The 23,094-nt window shown below is 38.4% G+C and overlaps 1 pseudogene across 1 annotated transcript; it reads left to right on the top strand.

The window, feature by feature from the left end:
* Nucleotides 1-235: 235 nt before the first annotated feature.
* LOC309974863 (transmembrane emp24 domain-containing protein 2-like) lies at nucleotides 236-874 on the top strand (annotated as a pseudogene). Its single transcript has one exon. The product of its transcript is annotated as a transmembrane emp24 domain-containing protein 2-like (transcript).
* Nucleotides 875-23,094: the final 22,220 nt, after the last annotated feature.

Raw genomic sequence — 23,094 nt, 5'->3', positions numbered from 1 at the left:
ACAGGCTACTGGGATGATGCTGATTCTGCTAGTCCATAAACCACAGTATGAGCAGCAAGGGTTTAGAGCGCACTAGTCTCCAGAGTGGACATGGAAATGTTCCACTGGAGTGAGGGAAGGAAATGTCATGGCATATCTATAGTCTTTATCAAAAAAGTAGGAAATTACGAGAAGGCTGTGGTGGTGCAGCTCCGGAGGCCACAGTTGCAATGCTGGCTTTGGCCCCAGCAGCACCATGGTGACGCTCGCTGAGCTTCTTGTGCTCCTGGCCGCCCTCCTGGCCACGGTCTCGGGCTACTTCGTCAGCATCGATGCGCATGCAGAGGAATGCTTCTTCAAACGGGTCACCTCGGGCACCAAGATGGGCCTCATCTTCGAAGTAGCAGAGGGCGGCTTCCTGGACATCAATGTGGAGGCTACAGGGCCTGAAAATAAAGGAATTTATAAGGGAGACAGGGAGTCCAGTGAGAAATACACATTTGCTGCTCACATGGATGGAACATATAAGTTTTGTTTTAGCAATAGGGTGTCCACCGTGACTCCAAAGATAGTGATGTACACCATTGATAATGGGGAGGCCCCCTAAGGACAAGGCATGGAAACAGAAGCTCACCAGAACAAGCTAGAAGAAATGATTAATGAGCTCGCAGTGGCAATAACAGCTGTAAAGCATGAACAGGGGAGTTTGGGAGAGAATACACAGAGCAATCAATGACAACACAAACAGCAGAGTGGTCCTTTGGTCCTTCTTTGAAGCTCTTGTTCTAGTTGCCATGACATTGGGACAGATCTACTACCTGAAGAGATTTTTTTGCAGTCCAGAGGGTTGTTTAAAAAGCCTTTTCCTCATGAGCCCAAACTCATAATTCACTGTTTACCAAACATCTTGGTCATAATAATGTCATTAGTTTCTACGTTTTTATTTTCTGAACTGTACATTCACAGCTTCTGTTTCTTTGTGATTAAGAGATATTGGGGGAAAACACTTTTTTAGGAAAGTTATAGTGAAATTTGACATGTGATTGGCATGATTTCATATTTGAATTCTGCCTTCATTATACAGGTCCTTCCAGAACTCAAGCACTGTAAGTGGAATATAGGTGTATAGTCCTTATTATATCTTCTCTCCTTTTGTTTTCATCATAAAATGCAGTTTGTTCAGGATAGTACTTTACTAAAATGACTGCATTCTTGGGATCCCTTATCCTGCAGTTCAAGTCATTAAAGATTCATTTTGTTGAGTCCTTATGAGAAACAACAATCTGAATCTTGACATTTTCTATCCAGCCTAATGGCAGAGCTCTGTGACTAGAATATGCTACCAGGTTGGTACTTTTATACCTTGTCTATCTTGTTTTTGCTTTAAAGATAAGACTTAAGCCAACAACCTTTTTCTCCTTATAGTTTTACTTTGAACCCTAGAACTCAATCACCTCCACTTAAAATTGTTGACACAAGCAGCTAACGACCCTTGTTTTGGTTTCTGCCTAACCTTGTAAGAAGTATCTATTAAAGCCAATTCTCTGGGTGTTGCAGTGAACGATAGTTCTTTTTCTTTCTATGCTGGCACATCCACTTTCTCTACTCTTGGCACATAGGAGGTATGCGTTCAAGTAATTGGAAAACTCTGGATTTCTGATGCCAAAGGGTTAAAAGCCTTTTGGATTTCTTTGCAGTGATATACAGCCACTGTTTTATTTTTGATCAGTGGCATTTGTCCACTGTTTCAGTTAGAGTACTGAACATTACTGTCAGTATTAGGGTTTCTGTTTTTGTTTTTCCTGGGTCTTTCTTTTATGGCACATGTGAATTTTGTTTTGTATAAAATAAAATGACTTTCTCTTGGTCTCTGATGATGGGTTTGTACATTTTTTTTTTTTTTGGATCTTTGCAAGGGGAAAACTACAAGTAACGAGTTTTATATAACTAATTTAAATTTATTAAAAGTTTTTATGTTCAGGATAAGCAATTTTTCAACCTTGGGTGAAAATACTTGCAACAGTTTAAGGTGACTGTGTTTTACCTTAGGACAACTGTTGCAGGCCGATTTGTGTGCGTGTGTGTGTGAAAACACTGCAAAACTGAGTTAAAAGATGTAAATTTAAAATTGGTTGTGTATCTAACCTGCCCAAGGTTCAGTAAATAAACAATTATTTTTAAAAACAAAAACAACAAGAACAAAAGTAGGAAATTAAATGTTGTACAGTAATATACAGATCAAATCTGGTACCTTCACTCACTTTGTCTGCTGGACAATGGCATGTGTAATATGTAAGAAATCCTGTGGGGTGGTGGACATTCTGTAACTTGGAGGAGTTGTCAATGGCACCTTTTCTCCTATGTCAAATTTCAACTTATAGTCACATACTGCAATTGTATTACTCAGTGGATTTCTGGATTATGTTACCTAATGTTAACTGAGCTTCATAAAATGGACAAGTGGCTTAAAAGGATTCCTACACACAAACAACTGATCAAGAATTACACTAGGAATATAAATACAGGTGAACAATCAAGTGGCAGTGATAATGTTTCTACTATTCCTGGAATGAGGTCTTGGTAGCTACACAGTAACATCAAAATAATGATTCCAAGATCTGACTCCAAGTTTGTTAAAAATAAATCTAAATTATGAATAAGACTATTTGCACTATGTGTTTATGTGTACAAGTATTAACAATTAACCCCACTATGACTGTATCTTGTTCCTTGGGATATTAGTGAAGCCATCATGATTAGCAGGACTTTTCAAAACAAAGCATTTCCATGGAGCAAACCTGTACTATTTTTCAGCTACATTTAAAGACATGCAACTCTCAATCTGGTACAAAATTTTATTAAATTTGATGTTACATTTTTAGAAACCACTTTTGCATTTTCTTACATAATAGCGGAGACAAAAAGTCATGCACTGGGGAGCGACTTAGTCTTTCTGGTGTATTTCACCACCAAAAATGTACATGAAAAACAGTATGGTAACCAACACATAGAATACCAACAGTGTCTCAAGGACTCCCCATCCTCTAGGTGCCAGGGTCATCTCCATTCAGCTAAAAGTTGAGAATAGTACACAGGATATTTTTGATGGGCTTAAAAATTGGCTTACATCACTTTTGCTCAGTTTCCATTCACCTGAACTCAAAACTTGACTGCAACCAACTGCAAGAGAGACTGGGAAGTATTGTCTACCAAAATTTTTAAAAGAGCTGTGTTTGAAGCCAGTATCTCTGGTGAGTAAGTAAAGCTGAGAAGAAGTGAGCCAAAGAACTATTGTATATCATTATACTTGATGGTTAAACTGTGTGCATATTGGCTTTTTGAAAATTATTTCAAAAAATAAATAAAAACAATAATAAAAGTATAAAATAAATGGGCATCCAGTCAGACATTTATGACTAGCAGCCAATCTGATTTGTGTATGTGATTTTCTTTTTCAGAGTTTTGTTTTGTTTTTGAGGATATAGCAGTGTCTAGCCCTATTTGAAAAATGTACATAAAGAAACAAACAGGGAAAAAATGCTTAAGGTCAGCTAGCATCTTATTCAAAATACATATAAATGACTTTTTACCAGATTCCTACAAAACTAATGACACATAATAGATATTAGGGTGTATTATGATGACTAAACATCAAAATGTATGAATCTAGGCGGGTTTACTTTCTTTTAAAATTAGTCTATAAACTAGTATATAAAATATACATTTCTGAATGCTTAATTGGTATCTAATGATATTCTCTAGAATTTAGGGAATTAATCTAATTAATTTTGCTAGGCTGACAACAAAATCACAGAAGACAACTCAAGAAATGCAGACCATATAACAGATGACTGTTCTTATTATCTCTGGATATAATAGTCCCAGGGAAGATAAAACATTCATTATACTGTTGTAAAATGAATGAAAGCTGCAAATTAAAATTCCAAATCCTGATAACATAACTGTACAAGAGGGAAAAAAGTGAAATTTACAAGGAACAATTATAAATACTTAGGTTTTCTAAAATTATTTTATAATGTATTTGATTGCTGAGCTATTAAGATTTTTCTCTCATAAAATTACAATAAATTCTAGGCAGTCTGAAAACTCTATCAGCAGGAAGCATGTGTCTTTTTTTTTAATGCAATGTGGCTTTAAAATGAGCAATTCCCAATTATTAACCTTAAAGCATCCCAACAGACAGAAATAGAGATAAATGCTTTGTTTTTCTAGAGCCTCACACCACGCATTTTCATCCTCTCCTCCTTCCTTCATAGGAAGCAATTAAATCTTTTCATAGAAGATTTACAAGTCTTTAGAAAAGCAAAATCATTAGAACAAAACAATGTGGCCATTTGAAAAGCATATCAGGGTAGGTAATAACAACTGAACTTTCAGTTATTAAAGCAATAAATTTTTTAATCAATTTGGGAAGTATGAGTATCTGAAATCTTTACTTGGCATTGAATGACTTTTCTCTCCTAAGACAATCATTCTGAGACTGACCTCTTAAGGTTTCTCCAAGACCTAACTCAATTATTATTTTTTTCCTCAGACTTTCTAAAGAAATAATGTACTTTTGAAAATCAGTATGGAACAGAGTAGTAGTTACCAGAGGGAGAAGGGTGTGGAGGGAGGGCAAAATGAGTAAAGGAGGTCAACTGTATGGTGATGGATGAAAGCTAAACTTTTGGTGGTGAGCATGCGGTAGTGTATACAGAAGTCAAAGTATAGTGTGGTACACATGAAACATATAATGTTATAAACCAGTGTTACCTCAACATACTCATTATGGTATTTGTTTTATTTTGTATAATTCTCTTTTTTCTTTTTTTTTTTTTTTTTGGCAGTGCCTTGTGGCATGTGGGGATCTTAGTTCCCCAACCAGGGGTTGAACTCATGTCCCTTGTAGTGGAAGTGTGGAGTCTCAACTACTGGACCTCCAGGGAAGTCCCTATTTTGTGTAATTTTTATAGAAGTTAGCTATCGTATAAGTCTTAGGATATTTATAAAAACACTTCTCCTTTTTAACCTGAGGCAACATTTAGAGTTGCTAAAAGCAAGAGCACCATCATTTATTGCTCTAAGCAGAGTTAAGGTTAATACATGATGATGTTTGGCAGGTCATAGTTGATGACATTATGGTGAGATGGTCCCAGAAACAAAGGAATGAAGCAAGGTACATCAAAGGCCCAGTTTTAAAGTAAGCATACTTGAGGTTGCAGACAGGAGCTCAGAAACCAAGATTGGAATTTGTTTCAAGTCTCGCGGGAAACTCAGCTAAAGAGAGTGCAAACACACACACACACACACATGCACACACACACAAATCTTTCAGTTGTTGAACAGCTGAGTGCTGATGAATGTACACCTGAAGGGCTCACACCAGCAGATTTGCTGAATATGGTCCTGTTTGGGGTTGTCAGCACAATACTATGTACTTACAACCCGCCAGAGTCTAAGGATGGGCCATAGCCCAAAGATATGGACAGCAAAAGACACAGTTCAGAAACACACGACTATGAGTCAAGACCAATTCAAAAATGCCCCGAAGTATTTTCAAAGAGATAGAACCATTTATTTCATGGTTACTTTTAAGAAACAAATAAAAATCCTGAAAATACTGCCTCTATCTTTGGCCTGACCTGTATTGGTCTAATTTGTTTTGTTTTGTTTTTTAATTTATTCATTTATTTATTTTTGGCTGCGTTGGGTCTTCGTTGCTACGTGTGGGCTCTCTCTAGTTGCAGCAAGTGGGAACTACTCTTTGTTGTGGTGCATGGACTTCTCATTTTGGTGGCTTCTCTTGTTGTGGAGCACAGGCTCTAGGCACACAGGCTTCAGTAGTTGCAGCATGCAGGCTCAGTAGTTGTGGCTCATGGGCTCTAGAGTGCAGGCTCAGGAGTTGTGGCACACGGGCTTAGCTGCTCCGCGGCATGTGGCATCACCCTGTACCAGAGCTCGAACCCGTGTCCCCTGCATTGGCAGGCAGATTCATACCCCCTGCGCCACCAGGGAAGTCCCGTCTGATTTGTTTTTATCCCCCCAAGCTCATATTTTGAAATCCTAACCTCCAAAGGCGATAGTACTAGGAGGTAGTCCCTTTGGGAGGTGCTTAAGTCATTAGCTGGAGCCCTCATAAATGGGATTAAAGCTCTTATAAAAGGAACACCACAGAGTCCTTAGCCCCCTTCCACCACATCAGGACACAACGAGAAGGCACTGGCCATGACCAGGAAGAGGGCCTTCACCAGAACGTGACCAAGCAGGTGCCTCTAGAACTGTGAGATATAAATTTCTGTTGTTTATTAGCCGCCCAGTCTGTGGTTCTTTGTTATAGCAGCCCAAACAAAGACAAACCCCTTATACCTCTTACTAGGATTATTGATGCAGCTCCTTATCTCCTTCAGTCTCTTCCGTGACGTCTCAAATTTGAGTGTGAGCTCTTGCCAAGCTAGTCTTCCTAAAAATATATTTTCCCTGTTTCCTTATCTTTTCACAACATCTGTACCTCAGTGAGGTTGACCCATGTGGAAAACTGTTTACAAAAATGGCCACTCCAGGGGGCTTCCCTGGTGGCGCAGTGGTTGAGAGTCCGCCTGCCGATGCAGGGGACACGTGTTCGAGCTCTGGTACGGGGTGATCCCATGAGCCATGGCTGCTGAGTCTGCGCGTCTGGAGCCTGTTCTCCACACGGGAGAGGTCACAACAGTGAGAGGCCCACGTACCACAAAAAAAAAAAAAAAAAAATGGCCACTCTTTGTGGTCCACACCCTTTGCCCAGTGATTTTGCAGCTCTTCCTATTAAGAGGAGTGTAATTCCCCACCACTTTAGTCTGGCTTTGTGATTTGCATTGACCAACAGAACGTGGCAAAAATGATAGTGTGCCAGGTGTGAGTCTGGGCCTTGGCATACTTCTACTCTTCTCTTCTCCCCTGTACCCCTACCAGGTGGGGAGGAGCATGGACTAGCCAGCTGGAGTATGAGAGACCACCATGTGGAGACCAGCCATAGCCCTTCAGACAACAGCCAGCAAGCCTAAATGTAAGTGAGTTTTTCCAGACTAGCCAGGCCCTAGCTGACCTCTTAGCTGACTACAAGCCTAAGTGAGATCTACTAGGCCTGGCCCAGATCAGTAGAACAATAGGCAACAGCAAATGGCCTAAAGTTGGGAGGTGATTTGTTACATAAGCAACAATGGATGAATGTAGCCCCCACACATCCATGCTTATTTCCACCTCTTTGATTCTATCCTTACATTGTTCTTCCTAGAATGCCTCCTTCCCTCTCCTCCACCTTCAATCCGTCCAAACACTTCTAAGACCCAAGTCAAGTGCTATCTCACTAAGCCTTCTCTGACTACTTCAATCTATACACATATCTCCCTTTTGTTTAGTAAAAAAAAAAATTTTTTTTCTCCGTAATATTTCATGTATCCCATATTCGATTATACAGACCCTGAGTTACCCCAGTCCCTAACACAGAGCTAGCTCATATTGAATGTTTAATAAAAATACACTAGCTGAAAGCAAACAGATCTGATAGTCTTTCCACCCATCCAACCTGTGGCCTGGTTTAGGCATCAATACAATTCCCTCAACTGACCGTGTCTTGGAACTGATTAACAGGTACAAAACTTTCCCTGTTGAAGCTCTTTATAAAGAGAATTGATAGCTACAGTTTACTTAAACCATCAATTTCCTTTAAATAAAAGAACTGCGTTAATAGATTTTTCATATATATGTATATAAAAGCTTAAGGGAATTCCTCCTTTATTAGGGCTATCAGTTTCTGTTTCTGCTTATTAAGGATGTACTTCATATTCACTTTACTTGACACTACAGGAAATTGTGCATGTCTCAGGCTACATAATTCTGAGCTTACTTCTGAAATGCTTTGTCTATTATTTCAAACTGTCACAAGGCCAGTTGACTCTTAACATATGTCAGGTAAAATAAGAAATATGTATATACATACTAAATTCCATAATAAATTCCTATATTCAGTATTATCCATGACCAACTCATGTTGTAATATCACTTATTTTTCAGAATATATGATACTTACACAAGATACTGCAAAAGTTACAACATTGGAGTTTTAGTGCAATAAACAATTATAGCATATTTACCACTTTGGATTCATTCATTACCTCAATACAATTCCAACAGTGAGACTGAGTAACTTAACTATTTAAAAACTAATTTCTTTCAGTATAGTTTTTCTTTTACTGGCTTTTTCTTAGAAATCAAGAAATGTATGCTCATTTCTTTTTTTTTAAATAAATTTATTTATTTTATTTATTTATTTTTGGCTGCATTGGGTCTTCATTGCTGCGTATGGGCTTTCTCTAGTTGTGGTGAGCAGGGGCTACTCTTCGTTGCAGTGCACAGGCTTCTCGTTGCAGTGGCTTCTCTTGTTGCAGAGCACAGGCTCTAGATGCATGGGCTTCAGTAGTTGTAGCACACTGGCTCAGTAGTTGTGGCGCACAGGCTTAGTTTCTCCGCAGCATGTGGGATCTTCCCAGACCAGGGCTCAAACCTGTGTTGTCTGCATTGACAGGAGGATTCTTAACCACTGCACCACGAGGGGAGCCCAAGAAGTGTATGCTCATTTCTAAAAAACTTGTCTCAGCTCAAAACTCTTATGATAAGATTAGTGTTAAATAATGATATCACTGAATATTATATAAAGGCCCCTCAAGAAGTCAATCTAAGCCAATTTACAGTTTACAACTTAGCTCATGCAGAAATAGTCATCTGTTAGAAGTCGTGCTAGTTGGAAGGAGTAAGAGTAGCTCTTTCTAACTTGTGGCAACAATTTACTGAGTATTTACTATGCATCAGGTACATGGAAAGAACTTTAGTTTTATAATCTGATACAATTCTCACAATAATCCCACAAATAATATTAGTCTCATTTTTGCCAATAAGGAAACTGAGGTTCTGAGGAGTTAAGTCACTTACCCATAATCACACGGATAATGAACCATGTTTTTAATATTACATTCCTCCCAAGTTGCTCTTGTTTTCCAGAAGTCCAGAACTATCTTTAAGTTTCCTCTTGAGATCATTGTGATGGCAAGTTTTCTTCCTGTTTTCACACCATATCCCCTTTATCCAGGTAACTGCTGCCTTCTGTGCACAACCAGCCCACAAGAGTGGGTCTGCTGCACAGGTAGTTTCTTTACACATATAATTTTAATTCTTATGTCTTGATATGAGTCTGCTAAACTCAGTGCTAAATTATTAGAAACTTGAGTATTAAATTTTGAAAAACACTTATGTTTTAAAAGAAGATATTTAAAGAGGAATTGCTTATCCAAAGGAAGCAGTTGCTAGTAGTAGAATTTTAGGCAGCTGTGAAGATGTAGGAATAGATCAGTGGTTCTCAGTCTTGGCAGCACATTAGATCGCCTGTAGAGATTTTTTTAAAAATCTTTATCCAGTAATCCCCAGAGGTCCGATTCAATTGTTTTGTATGGTAGATTACTAGGTAGCAGTCTATTTTATAAAAGCTTCAAAGGTAATGATAATGGTGAACCAGGGCAGAAAACCAATAGTTTGTATAAAGAGATCACAAAATACCTACATATCTAAAAAGTTGGATTTGGTCTTGGTTTTCCTCAAATGGTGTGTCAGTCTGTGGCACTGAGCTTGCTCTCCCAATGAAACACAGATTTTTTACCAACATTTGGGTAGGTGCACTTCAGGATTTTAAAAAAAACTTTTTCTATAGTGCTAGAAAAAAACACAGGGAGAAATGTTTGTAATGCTGAAGTGTGAAATACCTGAGTTAGACATGAATCCCAGAAGCCAAGACAAAAAATTGATAAAGCTACAATATGAGCAATTGTTTTTGCATAGGCAAAATAACCATAGATAAAGTCAAAAGAAAAACCTCAAACTAAGAAAAAGCATTTGCCACATGTTGACAAATGGATAATTTCTCAAAATATAAAAAGCTTGAAAGAGCTGAGAGTGCTGTGAGCAACAACACCCCAACAGCAATGAGCACACTTGGAAACCAAATCTTGGTTTCTAAATACCATCCTCCATTAAAAGGATCTAGGCTTCTTAGAGAAATGGCTGATTCCAGCACGAGAGCAGCAAAAGGATGAGGTAATCCTGGAACATTTTTGTGCCAGAAAGTAAGGAAATGTTAAAAGAACTTTGATGAGATGTCAAAAGGACAGAGGAACCAGCTTCAAGAAGATCCCACTGGCTAAATCTGGGACAATTTGAGTATCAAAATAAATACAGTAACTTATTATAATCCATTTAATAAAATAGGGGCCCACAAGTCCATGCTGAAATGAATGAATGAATGAATAAATAAATAAATAGAAACTTAGATGAGGAACAGGATATTTTTGTAATCTTAAATTATCTCCCCACAAAATACTAATTAATTAAAAAGGGAACCTGAAACATTATAGACACCACTGTAATCAAATGATCTAAGTTAACATCTTCAGTAATGAGGTAAATCAAAATCACATTCCATCTGATAGAATGCAAGGAGAACAGAGCTCTGTTCTGTGGTATTCCTGCCAAAGATGTGTAACATCAATCTTATCATGGGGAAACAAAATGAAGGGGATTCTGTTAAAAAAAAATTAAAAAACAACAACAAAACCCCACAAAAATCTACTGGATTGTAATCTTCATAAGTGTCAGGATCATGAAAGTCAAGAAAAGACTGAGAAATTGTTCTAAACTAAAGGAAACCATGGATACATAACAACTAAATGCCACACTTCATTTCCTACCAGATCCTTTTTCTATAAAGGACATCATTGGGACAGTTGGAAAAACTTGAACGGGATCTGAGGACTAGATGGTAGTAAAATATCAATTTTGATCTCCTGACGTAGGTACTTGTTGTCATATAGGAATATAACCCCTAAAGTATTGGGGGGATTTTAGGACATCAGGTCAGCAGCTTAAGCTCAGTGGTTCAGAAAAAAATCTTTGTACTGTATTTGCAATTTTTCTGTAAGTTTGAAATTGTTTCCAAAAAAATCCAATGCTGGATTCCAATGCTGGAATTTATTAGGAAAGCTCAATGAGGTAGAGATGTGAATCTACATATTTTCCCCCAAGAAAAGCAGGAGTAATAACAACTCTCTAGATACTAGTTATGGCTAAACTATAGAGAATTTTCTGGTATCAAAAATCCTACCTTGAGGTTCCACCAGTGATCTTACCTTGCCTTCTAACATTTAGGACTGCTGGGAGTAGAGGGATTTCTTGTAAAGGAAATGACTTTTATGTCCTTCTCAAAATTCAGTGGAAGAAGGAAGGAATCTATAAAGAGAAATATATATAAATAAATAAAGCCCCAAAGTTCCATAGTCTGAACATTTATGTAACTGCGGTTTTTAAAAAATGTTTTTTTAAGTACAGACACTTATGAAGTTTCAACAAATATTTCACGAGTACAATTTTTTTTTCAGAAGTACACTAAGTTTTTTTAGAATGCTACCTCTTATCAGAGATAAGAAAAACATACTGTTCATTGAATTAGACCTTAAAGAGACCTCTGGAGCTCATCTGACCCAAATACCTCCTGCTGGATTATAACCCCCATCACTTTGCTCTGTCCTGGTAAGAGAACAGATAGAAGTCATCCTCTGATCCTGTGAGCTCTGGGGTCTGCAGGCAGAGAGCCTGCCCCCTGTGCAGACCTGTGCAGGCTTCAACCATGCCTGATTCCCCGCGGATCTCCTCCAGCCAACGTCGATATTGATGTTTCGTGGTTCACAAGCTCCACGGGCAGCAACCTCTTCAGAACAGCAATGCTTACCTCCCAGCTGGTGTTGTTAATCTTCTTGAACTGTGTGGCTTGTGGACTAAGCTAAATGCAAAAGGGCAGAAACTGCCTTTCATTAGACTCTGAGGATATCTATGGGACACAAAATGGTCATATTTCACCCCTTCCCAGAGTGTAATCATCTTTCAAACAAGATTGCTTCTTAAATTTACCTGTCCAGCTTCTCTTCCCAGACTTCACATACCCTGCAAAGAGGACATGCATTCAATCTCATGTTCCTCCGTCCTTACCTATCCTTCTGTAAGATGTATTAACCAGTCACCCATCAAGTGGACTGACTGAATTATCCCTACATTTTTTGCTGTCACCTGACAGGAAATGAGGGCCCAATGTGGAGAGCACCACAGGAGAGGGAAGCCAAAGACAGAGATAATGCTAAAAATAGAGAAATAACTGGGGAAATCTGTCCCGGGGAAATCTGTCCCTGGGAAATCTGAATTCAAATGTTTTATACCTGAAATAAACCACAGGAAATCAATGAAGCTTCATAAAACCACAGAGTGGGAAAAGACTTTATAGTCACTTGTTCTGGCTGAATCCTGTTCACCATGGATATTTACAGTTCTTGAGCTATAATCTATACTCTTCATTAGCAAAAGCTTTTTTCTTTCCTCCTTAGATCCAGAAGAAGCAAGTTTGTGTAGTGTGGCCTGTCCCTATAATTTATTAAGTCCTTAACTTATGCCTGGATAAGGATGTATAGATTCTATATCTCCTAAGCCTCTCAACCTCCTTATGAATTAGGAGCTACTATTTCCCCCTCTTTCTCAGATGAGAAAATTGATTCTTAGAAAGGTGAAGTGATTTATCCAGGGCTACACAGCCTGAGTGGCAAGGCCAGGATTTGAAGCCAAAACTGTCTGATTCTGACAAGTTATTTTAGTAATCTCATTTTGAAAAGTAATTGTACTATATGATAGGTATAGAAGAATATATGTGACATATTTATAATATTCTGGTTATTTATTGCAAACCATGTGGCTTAAAACAGCAATTTATTACTATGGCTCACAATTCTGAGCATTGATTCAGCTCAGCAGGGCAGTTCCCACTTGGGGTTCTGCATGTAGTTGCAGTCAGGTGGTACCTGGGGCTGGTGTCATCTGAAAGCTTACCTGTGCTGGGCACCCATGATGATTTCTCACTCATATATCTGGTGCCTCAGCTGGGACAGCTGGTCAGACATCACCCTGTCTCTATGCAGCCTCTCCTTGGCTAACTTGGGCTTCCTCACAATATGGTTGTCTTGGGGTAGTTGGACTTCCTACATGGTGGCTTGCTTTCCCGGTGTGTGTGCTCTAAGAGGCCAAGAAGGCAGATACAAAGTTTCTTATGATTTCGGCTTATAAGTCACATAGTGTCACTTCTGCTGCATTCTCTTGATTATATCCCCAGGTTCAGTGTGGGAGGGGATTATACAGGAGCATGAATACTGGGAAGCATGGTGCATTGGAGGTTCATCTTTGTAGACTAGTTACCAAATATAAGTCATAATGCATAATCAAAACACCAACAGCCATCAAGCCACCCTTCAAATAAAGAAGCAAAACATTACTAACACCATTGAAGCTATTGTTTGTTTCCACCTGATGCATCCTTGCGCTCTACAAGTGGTAAATACTATTCTAAATTGCTTAAATTTGTCTAAATTGTTCTCTTGCTTGTTAAAAACAAAACAACAAAAAAACAGTGTGTGTGTACAAACTGTTTAATAGTGCTCATCTTAAAACTATTTGAATGGTATCATATAATGTTTAGCCTTCAGTTACTTGCTCTTTTAGTCTCAGAACTCTATTTGTAAGTTTCACCTATTCTGCTGAATGTAGACAATACTCACTCATTTTTACTGTTGTAGAATATTCTGTTTTTTGAAAGATATCACAATTCATCCATTCTCTTGTTAGCGGATATCTGGGTTGTTCCTGTTTTTTGCTACCACACACATCACAGCTATGAACATTCTTGTGCTTGTCTCCTGAGGTACATATATTGGATGTTTTCTCAGACACATACCCAGGAAGGGATACTGGGTCATAGATCACTGGAAAGATAGTCTTTCAATCAGTTTCCCTGTCCCCAGATTTACGCCTTTCTAGTCCATTCTCTACACACATGGTACAGTGAACTTTCTAAAATACAAATCTGGTGTTATTTCCTTATTTCAGGACCTTCAGTGGATGCCCACTGATGATACCAGTTATTCTCAAATTTTGTGTATGTTGGACGCAAACTTTGTGTATGTTGTCAAAAACATTAGTGTCCTGGTCCTGCCACTGAAGAATCTGATGCCATTACTAAAGGGAGACATGTGTGTTTTAACAAGCTCCCCATATAATTCTGTTGCATATCAAAATTTGAGACTCACTGGATACATGATAAAGTCCCAACTCTTTACTATAATGTTAAAACCACTCCACAATTTATTTCCTGCCTACGACTCCAGATTTATCTTTATCCCACCTTGTCAAACTCTCTCAAAGCCAGCCAGACCAAAGGGCTTAAAGTTCCCAAAATGTCTCCTCTTGCCCCAATCCCCATCCCATCTATTTCATATTGTTGCATCTGTAATTCTACAGTGTGATTATTTTTACAGTCTCTCTTTACTAAGGTGAAAGAACTTGGAAATCAAGGAATCTTGCCTATTGCCAAAATATCTCCAACATTGTGTATAGTATCTGGGTGCTTAAGGAATATTTGTCAAATTCATTGATTTTCTCAAGGTCACAAAACCAGTTAATGGTGCATCTGGAACAAGAACCTAGAGGTCTTCATTTCTAGTCCAACGATATTTCTACACCATGTAGTCGATCTTAATGACCAAACCGCACATTATCATAGTGTTCCTGTATCTGGACTAAAAGAATGGTGACATTCATCCCCATTCTTAAGAAAGGACTGCATATTCACTCCTGAAGGAGTATATTGAAAAGAGTATGGGAATCTATGTAAATCCTCAGACCTCAATTTCTTTCCCATAGACTAAATTATGATTCTCCAAATCACAGGAAAGTTTGGTTCTATTAGCTTTGGTAAATATTTTACTTTTGAAAATTTATCAGTGTTTTTAGGGTTGCTTTTAGAAAGGTCCTATCTGCTTATTTTATCACCTTATACATTTATCTGTATTATTTATAGTTGTTCCCATCATTTTAATAAAAACCCAAGTAGACAAGTAGGACCTATAGAAAACTGCTCATATTTAATAACGCATTTCAGGGAGATGCTTTTTGGAGATTCCCCATAGAGCAGAATGTGAATGGAGTTGTTGATGTTGTTGTTGTGTTGTTATTGATTTGGCTTCTAGCTTTAGGATTCTCTCCAAATGCTTTCTCAGTCAGACTTCTCGGTTCTTCTATAATTTAGTGTTTTCATGTTTCTGAATTGCTGCTTTGTAGAAAAGCCATGCTGTATGCAACTTCAAAAAATATATAAACAACAAAAAGATTTTTCTGAAAAATCAGTTAAGGTGATTTACTGGTTAAATGAGGTTAATTCCATGCTGAAATAAGCCGAGATATTTCCCTTTATCGACAGGTCCTATTTTACTAATATGAATTCTTGTCCTGACAGTGAGCCACAGAAGACAATTTGAGACAAGAATAATTAATTAAAAGATACATTTCACGAAGCAGATGACATTGACAGAGTAAGAAATGAACAAAGCAGAATTCACAATCTGAAGATGAGGCACTAAAAAAAATTCAGCCCTTTCAAGTTGTATAGGTATTTTCTTCTGATGCACAAAAATGCAGAAGGCAATTCAACCCTTTAGAGGTCTGTTTTTCATCAGCTTTGATCTTAAAATTGAGACAAGTGTTTGGAGTACTGTCGCTGATAAGGAGCAAAGTGAGGGCTGGAAGCACACTCGAACAGAATGTGGTTACTCACACCCGGAACGATTAAACACTCACGCATTTTTTTAAAAGCGAATTCCACAAGTCACACAGTTTCAGAAATCATTACTGAGAAAAAGAACACCACACACAGTACTTTCATAAGAGCAAAAACTGTCATGACCACAGAATACCAAAGCATAAGCTCTGCACATATTCCCAGTTTCAGCCTTAGTTTTTCTTATTTGTTTCTAGACACTGTTTTCTCTGCCACCGACAGTGTTTACAGTCCCTGCCTGTCACATAATGAAACAGAAGCAGAAAGCCTTACTATGGTGCTAGTAAGGCTTTAGAAAGATACCAACATAGCTGGGTATCGGATTTCCTTTGTTGTATTTTATTATGTTTTAAATTCTCTCTCCTGGGACATTCTATTTTCTTGAGCTGAGGATTCTGAGGAATCCTAGGTCAGCAGGGTTTTGGTAACTGAAAGATCACGTTCATAGTCAGTTGCATGGTTGAGATGCAATCCTGTGAGAAACCTAAATTATTAGTTTGTCCCCTAGAAGAGGAAGAGACATCCCATAAGCCAACCCCTCCTTGAGTTCTGAAACCTTAGTGACTAGGCAAGGGGTAGATTGATACAGAGTGGAACTTCCTCAACTGTCCATTTCATTCAGTGCCCCTCTCCATTTCAGGGAGGCAATACTTCATACTCCACAGCTGAAAAACAGAAACTTCTCACTTAGCTATTGGGCTTTAGTTTCCTGTCTTGCATTAGCAGAATGTGTGAAATCTCTTAGTGCTTGTACCTTTTCGATATTTGTGCTAAATGTGCATGTGAGACAAAGAAGTATAATTCATGAAATCATTTAAACATTACTCAGCAGCCACCATGCAGCAGATACTGCAAAGCTCTGGAAGCACAAAGGGGAATATGACATAACATGTCAGGCCTCGAGCAGTCAAGGTCTAGTCAGGGAGACAGAATGGCAAACACCTAATTACAACGTAGTAACAGAAAGTGGGAAATGCTATCGTAGGGCCTATGTGGGGAGACAGAGGAGCAGAGAGAAGCATGAACTCATTCTGCTGAGTTTCAGGGAGAAATGAGCCCGGGACGCTGTGACAGAGGAAGGGATGTCTTTATCACCTGAGCTGAGCTCTCCAGGAAGAGAAGGCATAGAAAGCCATTCCAGAAACAGCAACCTACAAAAGCCAAGGCTGGTTGAGTGTTTGAAAAGGTGTGTGGGAAACAATTCGTTTGGAAAGTTTGTTATCGAGTGACCTTCTCGGGTAAGGGGAAACCTTGGAGAAAAGAACTAATTCCAGTCTCTAACACTGGCATCCAGAGGAAAGCAGACACAATTGACATTAGAGTTGCTTTGAAAGGGGAAAGAAGAGGTAGAGATGGTGCAAAGAGGCAACAGGCGGTGTGGAAGGGAGGGAGGGAGGAGTGTAAGAGGAGGTGAAGCTGGCCCCAGGCCAGTGCCCTTCTGTTTACATACTGTTTCTATGTCCAGACCTTTATCTGGCGGATTCTTAAATTTATTTATTTAGTTAGTTAGTTAGTTATGGCTGCGTTGGGTCTTCGTTGCTGTGAGGGCTTTCTCCAGTTGCAGCGAGTGGGAGCTACTCTTGGTTACGGTGCGCTGACTTCTCATTGTGGTGGCTTCTCTTGTTGAGGAGCACAGGCTCTAGGCGCATGGGCTTCAGTAGTTGCGGCACGTGGGTCCAGTAGTTGTGGCTCGCAGGCTCTAGAGCACAGGTTCAGTAGTTATAGCACATGGGCCTAGTTGCTCCGCGGCATGTGGGGTCCTCCTGGACCAGGGCTCGAACCCATGTCCCTTGCATTGCAGGCATGTCCCTTGCTCTCTCCCACTGCACCACCAGGGAAGCCCTATCTGGTGGATTCTTTTTCATTTCTCCACACATTACCCTAGTGATGTGGCCTCTGAAGCAGCACTGACCCCACGAGTGACTGGAATCAGAGATGTTCCTGGCTTTGCCATATGCTAGGGACAGTGCTGTCTAAATCCTAAGAGAGACCTGTAGGCTTGAGATCTCTTCAGAAGAACACAAATAGAAGAGAGACAAACACTACCTCCATAGAAGTTGGGATCCTGAGGAGATCAGCTCTTTGGTAGAACTGAGCCTTTGACAGCAGTGAAATTGGGGAGAAAAGCAGAAGCCTGTTACCTGAATGACCAGGAACACTCAGCCAGACTTATTACTGATGATGGGAGGAGTGACTGAGGAGAAAGAATTTCCAATCCAATGGGGACTCACCAAAAAGATTTGGGACAGATTGAAATTTGAAAGGAAGAAAGACACGTTCTCACTCATCTCCAGGTCTTGTTACTCCTTCTACCCCAACTGACACTGTATTACTGGTTTTTGTAAATTTAAGTTGTATTGAAACACAACCATGCTCATTCATTTAAACATTGTCTACTGCTGCTTTTTCCCTACAGTGACAGAGTCGAGTAGTTGTGACAGAGCTTTGTAGCCCATAAAGCCTAAAATGTTTACTATCTGGCCCTTTCCAGAAGAAGTTTGCCAACCCCTGCTCCAGATCTATCTTACAATTTTCAGGAAATACAGTGGATATAAGATCAAGTTAAAATGGTACAACAATGACGCAATCAGCCAAATCCAGACTGTGGCACATTCTACCCAAGTTTCTTCAAGAAATAAACTGCATTAAAAAGAGGGGAGGGATATTGTAGTACACAAAAGACTTAATGAACACAAGTGCTTACAAGGGGACAAGGAGATAAGTAAATGGGTAAAATTTGCCAAATGTAAACAAGAAGGAATGAGTGGCAGGACCTAAGTGAATTCAAATGCGGTTTTCTAAAAAATGTAATGGACCCAACAAAACATGTTGACTGAATTGACCAGGCACAACTTGTGAGCTGTTTGTGTAGGTGATGAATGCTCCTTAATGCAGTTGATTATTATTATTCATTTATTTCTCAAGCTTCTTCAGCTTAAATATCTGTGATTTTATGGTATTAGTTATTAATAGGTCTATTTGTCACTCCCAAGCCCTGTAGAATTTTATCCACTTGGATTTCTTTACACTTGAAATACTAATGTTTTCCCACAATGAACATTAGTTGGTGTTTTCCCAAGATTAATCACGTCATGATTGTTTACCCACACAGTTCTAACCTTGTTAGTTCCATATGTACCATGTTCTATTCTTTCCTCTGTTGAAAACATCTCATTTAGTACAATCTGCAAAGTTTAATAAATTCTTTATTTATTCTCTCATAAAACTAATAAGAATATTAAATGAAACCTTTTAAATAGTAACCAGAATTTTCACAGCTCAGTCTTTGACTCTGTATGCGATCTTAGTAAAGCTGTTTAATCTCTAGGTACTTCTCCATTTTGGTACTTTTCACTACTGCTTCATGTTTTCCACTTATTTTATTTATTACCTTGAGTGCAATGATTTCTGAGGCTTTCTCCTGCTTTTTATAAGAATGAGTGTCAGAATTATAGAATGGACAAGTTGATATACCTTCTTCCTTAAAAATAATTTTTCATTTGTTCTCACTAAGTAAATATCTCATGAAGGCGTTGCATGAGGGAGTCGTGCATGAATTTGACTCTTTGATTCTGCTGTCGTCATTTAGCCACATTGTGATCAAAATGTGTTTGTAAAATGCAAACAGTATAACTACAAAAAAATATGCAAAGTGCTGCTCTAAATTCCTTCTAAGGGAAAATATGGATTATATAAGTTAAATAAAACTATATAAGATAAATGAAAGTTTATCACATAAGCATCAGAATGTGTACAGAATTTCAAATGACACACCTATAGAAAGAAGCCTAAATTTCCCCTTTGAAAATTGAGGAATAAAGGACTAAGAACTTTGTAGAAAAACGGAGAAAAGACACAAACACAATTCACCAAAAAGATATAAAAATGTTTCATAGTATATGAAAATAAGTTCAATAAAAATATAATGATATTATAAATATTAATTAATTAAGTGTTTTACTCATAATTAGAGAAATTCAAATTAAAACAGCACTTGAGATACAAGTTCTCACTTATCTAATTGGTGATATTAAAAAGTATAACCGGGCTTCCCTGGTGGCGCAGTGGTTGAGTCCGCCTGCCGATGCAGCGGACACGGGTTCGTGCCCTGGTCCGGGAAGATCCCACATGCCGCGGAGCAGCTGGGCCTGTGAGCCATGGCCGCTGAGCCTGCACGTCTGGAGCCTGTGCTCCGCAACGGGAGAGGCCACAACAGTGAGAGGTCCATGTACCGCAAAAAAAAAAAAAAAAAAAAAAAAGTATGACCAAAAAATAAAATTAAATTAGAAATATGACAAAAAAAATTAAATTAAAAAAAAAGTATGACAACATATTCTGGCCTAGCTATGGAGAAATAGGAACTCTCATACATTGCTGGGAGAAATTAAACTAGTACAACCATTTTGGGGGGAATTTGGCAATTTCTAACAAAATCATATATATGCTTACTTTTTGACCTGATAATCCCACGTCTAGGAATTTACCCTGATGATATATCTCCAATAATATGAAAAAGTATACTCACACAGCTATTAACTTCAGCATTATTTTTAACTGCAAAATATTTGAAACAACTTATGTGCCCACACACCAAAGGGTGGTTGAATAAATATGGTATAGCCACACAGTGAAGTACTATGCAGCTGTAAAAAAAAAAAATGAGGAGGATCTTTATTGACTGATATGGATTAATTTCCAGGATATACTTTTTTTTAATTTAATTTTATTTATTTTTTTATACAGCAGGTTCTTATTAGGTCATCCATTTTATACACATCAGTGTATACATGTCAATCCCAATCTCCCAACTCATCACACCGCCACCACCACCTGCCACTGCTTTTCCCCCTTGGTGTCCAGACGTTTGTTCTCTACATCTGTGTCTCAATTTTTGCCCTGAAAACTGGTTTATCTCGACCATTTTTCTAGGTTCCACATATATGCGTTAATATGCGATATTTGTTTTTTTCTTTGTGACTTACTTCACGCTGTATGACAATCTCTAGGTTCATCCATGTCTCTACAAATGACCCAATTTCGTTCCTTTTTATGGCTGAGTAATATTCCATTGTATAAATGTACCACATCTTCTTTATCCATTCCTCTGTCGATGGGCATTTAGGTTGCTTCCATGACCTGGCTATTGTAAACAGTGCTGCAATGAACATTGGGGTTCATGTGTCTTTTTGAATTATGGTTTTCTCTGGGTATATGCCCAGTAGTGGGATTGCTGGGTCATATGGTAGTTCTATTTTTAGTTTTTTCAGGAACCTCCATACTGTTCTCCATAGTGGCTGTATCAATTTATATTCCCACCAACTCTGCAAGAGGGTTCCCTTTTCTCCACACCCTCTCCAGCATTTGTTCTTTGTACATTTTCTGATGATGCCCATTCTAACTGGTGAGAGGTGTTACCTCATGGTACTTTTGATTTGCATTTCTCTAATAATTAGTGATGTTGAGCAGCTTTTCATGTGCTTCTTGGCCATCTGTATGTGTTCTTTGGAGAAATGTCTATAAAGGTTTTCAGCCCATTTTGGATTGGGTTGTTTGTTTTTTTAATATTGAGCTCCATGAGCTGTTTACATATTTTGGAGTTTTTTTCCATTGATTTGTTTGCAAATACTTTTTCCCATTCTAAGAGTTGTATTTTTGTTTTGTGTGTAGTTTCCTTTGCTTTGCAAAAGCTTTCAAGTTTCATTAAGACCGATTTGTTTATTTTTGTTTTTATTTCCATTACTCTAAGAGGTGGATCAAAAAAGATCTGGCTGTGATTTATGTCAAAGAGTGTTCTTCCTATGTTTTTCTCTAACAGTTTTATGGTGTCCGGTCTTACATTTAGGTCTCTAATCCATTTTGAGTTTATTTTTGTGTATAGTGTTAGGGAGTGTTCTAATTTCATTCTTTTACATGTAGCTGTCCAGTTTTCCCAGCACCACTTATTGAAGAGACTGTCTTTTCTCCATTGTATATCCTTGCCTCCTTTGTCATAGATGAGTTGACCATAGGTGCGTAGGTGTATCCCTGGGCTTTCTATCCTGTTCCATTGATTTATATTTCTGTTTCTGTTCCAGTACCATATTGTCTTAATTACTGTAGCTTTGTAGTATAGTCTGAAGTCAGGGAGTCTGATTCCTCCAGCTCCATTTTTTCCCTCAAGACTGCTTTGGCTACTCCAGGTCTTTTGTGTCTCCATACAAATTTTAAGATTTTTTGTTCTAGTTCTGTAAAAAATGCCATTGGTAATTTGATAGGGATTACGTTGAATCTGTAGATTGCTTTGGGTAGTATGATCATTTTCACAATATTGATTCTTCCAATCCAAGAACATGGTATATCTCTCCATCTGTTGTTACCATTTGTAATTTCTTTCAACAGTATCTTACAGTTTTCTGCATACAGGTCTTTTGTCTCCCTAGATAAGTTTATTCCTAGGTATTTCATTCTTTTTGTTACAATGGTAAATGGGAGTGTTTCCTTAATTTCTCTGTGAGATTTTTCATCATTAGTGTATAGGAATAAAAAAGATTTCTGTGCATTAATTTTGTATCCTGCAACTTTACCAAATTCATCGATTAGCTCTCGTAGTTTTCTGGTGGCATCTTTAGGATTCTCTATGTATAGTATCATGTCATCTGTAAACAGTGACAGTTTTACTTCTTCTTTTCCAATTTGTATTCCTTTTATTTCTTTTTCTTCTCTGATTGCTGTGGCTAAAACGTCCAAAACTATGCTGAATAATACTGGCGAGGGCTTCCCTGGTGGTGCAGCGGTTGAGAGTCTGCCTGCCGATGCAGGGGACACGGGTTTGTGCCCCTGTCCGGGAAGATCCCACATGCCGCAGAGCGGCTGGGCCTGTGAGCCATGGCCACTGAGCCTGCGGGTCCGGAGCTTGTGCTCCGCAACGGGAGAGGCCACAACAGTGAGAGGCCCGTGTAACACACAAAAAAAAAAAAAAAAAAAAAAGACAATACCTACTGAATAATACTGGCGAGAGTGGACATCCTTGTCTTGTTCTTCATCTTAGAGGAAATGCTTTCAATTTTTTGCCTTTGAGAATGATGTTTGTTGTGGGTTTGTCATATATGGCCTTATTATGTTGAGGTAGGTTCCCTCTATGCTCACTGTCTGGAGAATTTTTATCATAAATGGGTGTTGAATATTTTCAAAAGATTTTTCTGCATCTATTGAGATGATCATATGGTTTTTATTCTTCAATTTGTTAATAGGTATATCACATTAATTGGTTTGTGTATATTGAAGAATCCTTGCATTCCTGGGATAAATCCCACTTGATCATGGTGTATAATCCTTTCAATGTGTTGTTGGATTCTGTTTGCTAGTATTTTGTTGAGGATTTTGGCATCTATATTGATCAGTGATATTTG

The sequence above is a fragment of the Leucopleurus acutus genome (genome assembly GCF_964270905.1).
Source record: "Leucopleurus acutus genome assembly, chromosome: 18".
In the NCBI taxonomy this organism is placed as follows: Eukaryota; Metazoa; Chordata; class Mammalia; order Artiodactyla; family Delphinidae; genus Leucopleurus; species Leucopleurus acutus.
Note: the sequence above shows the minus strand (reverse complement) of the source record. Positions and strands in the feature narration are given on the sequence as shown.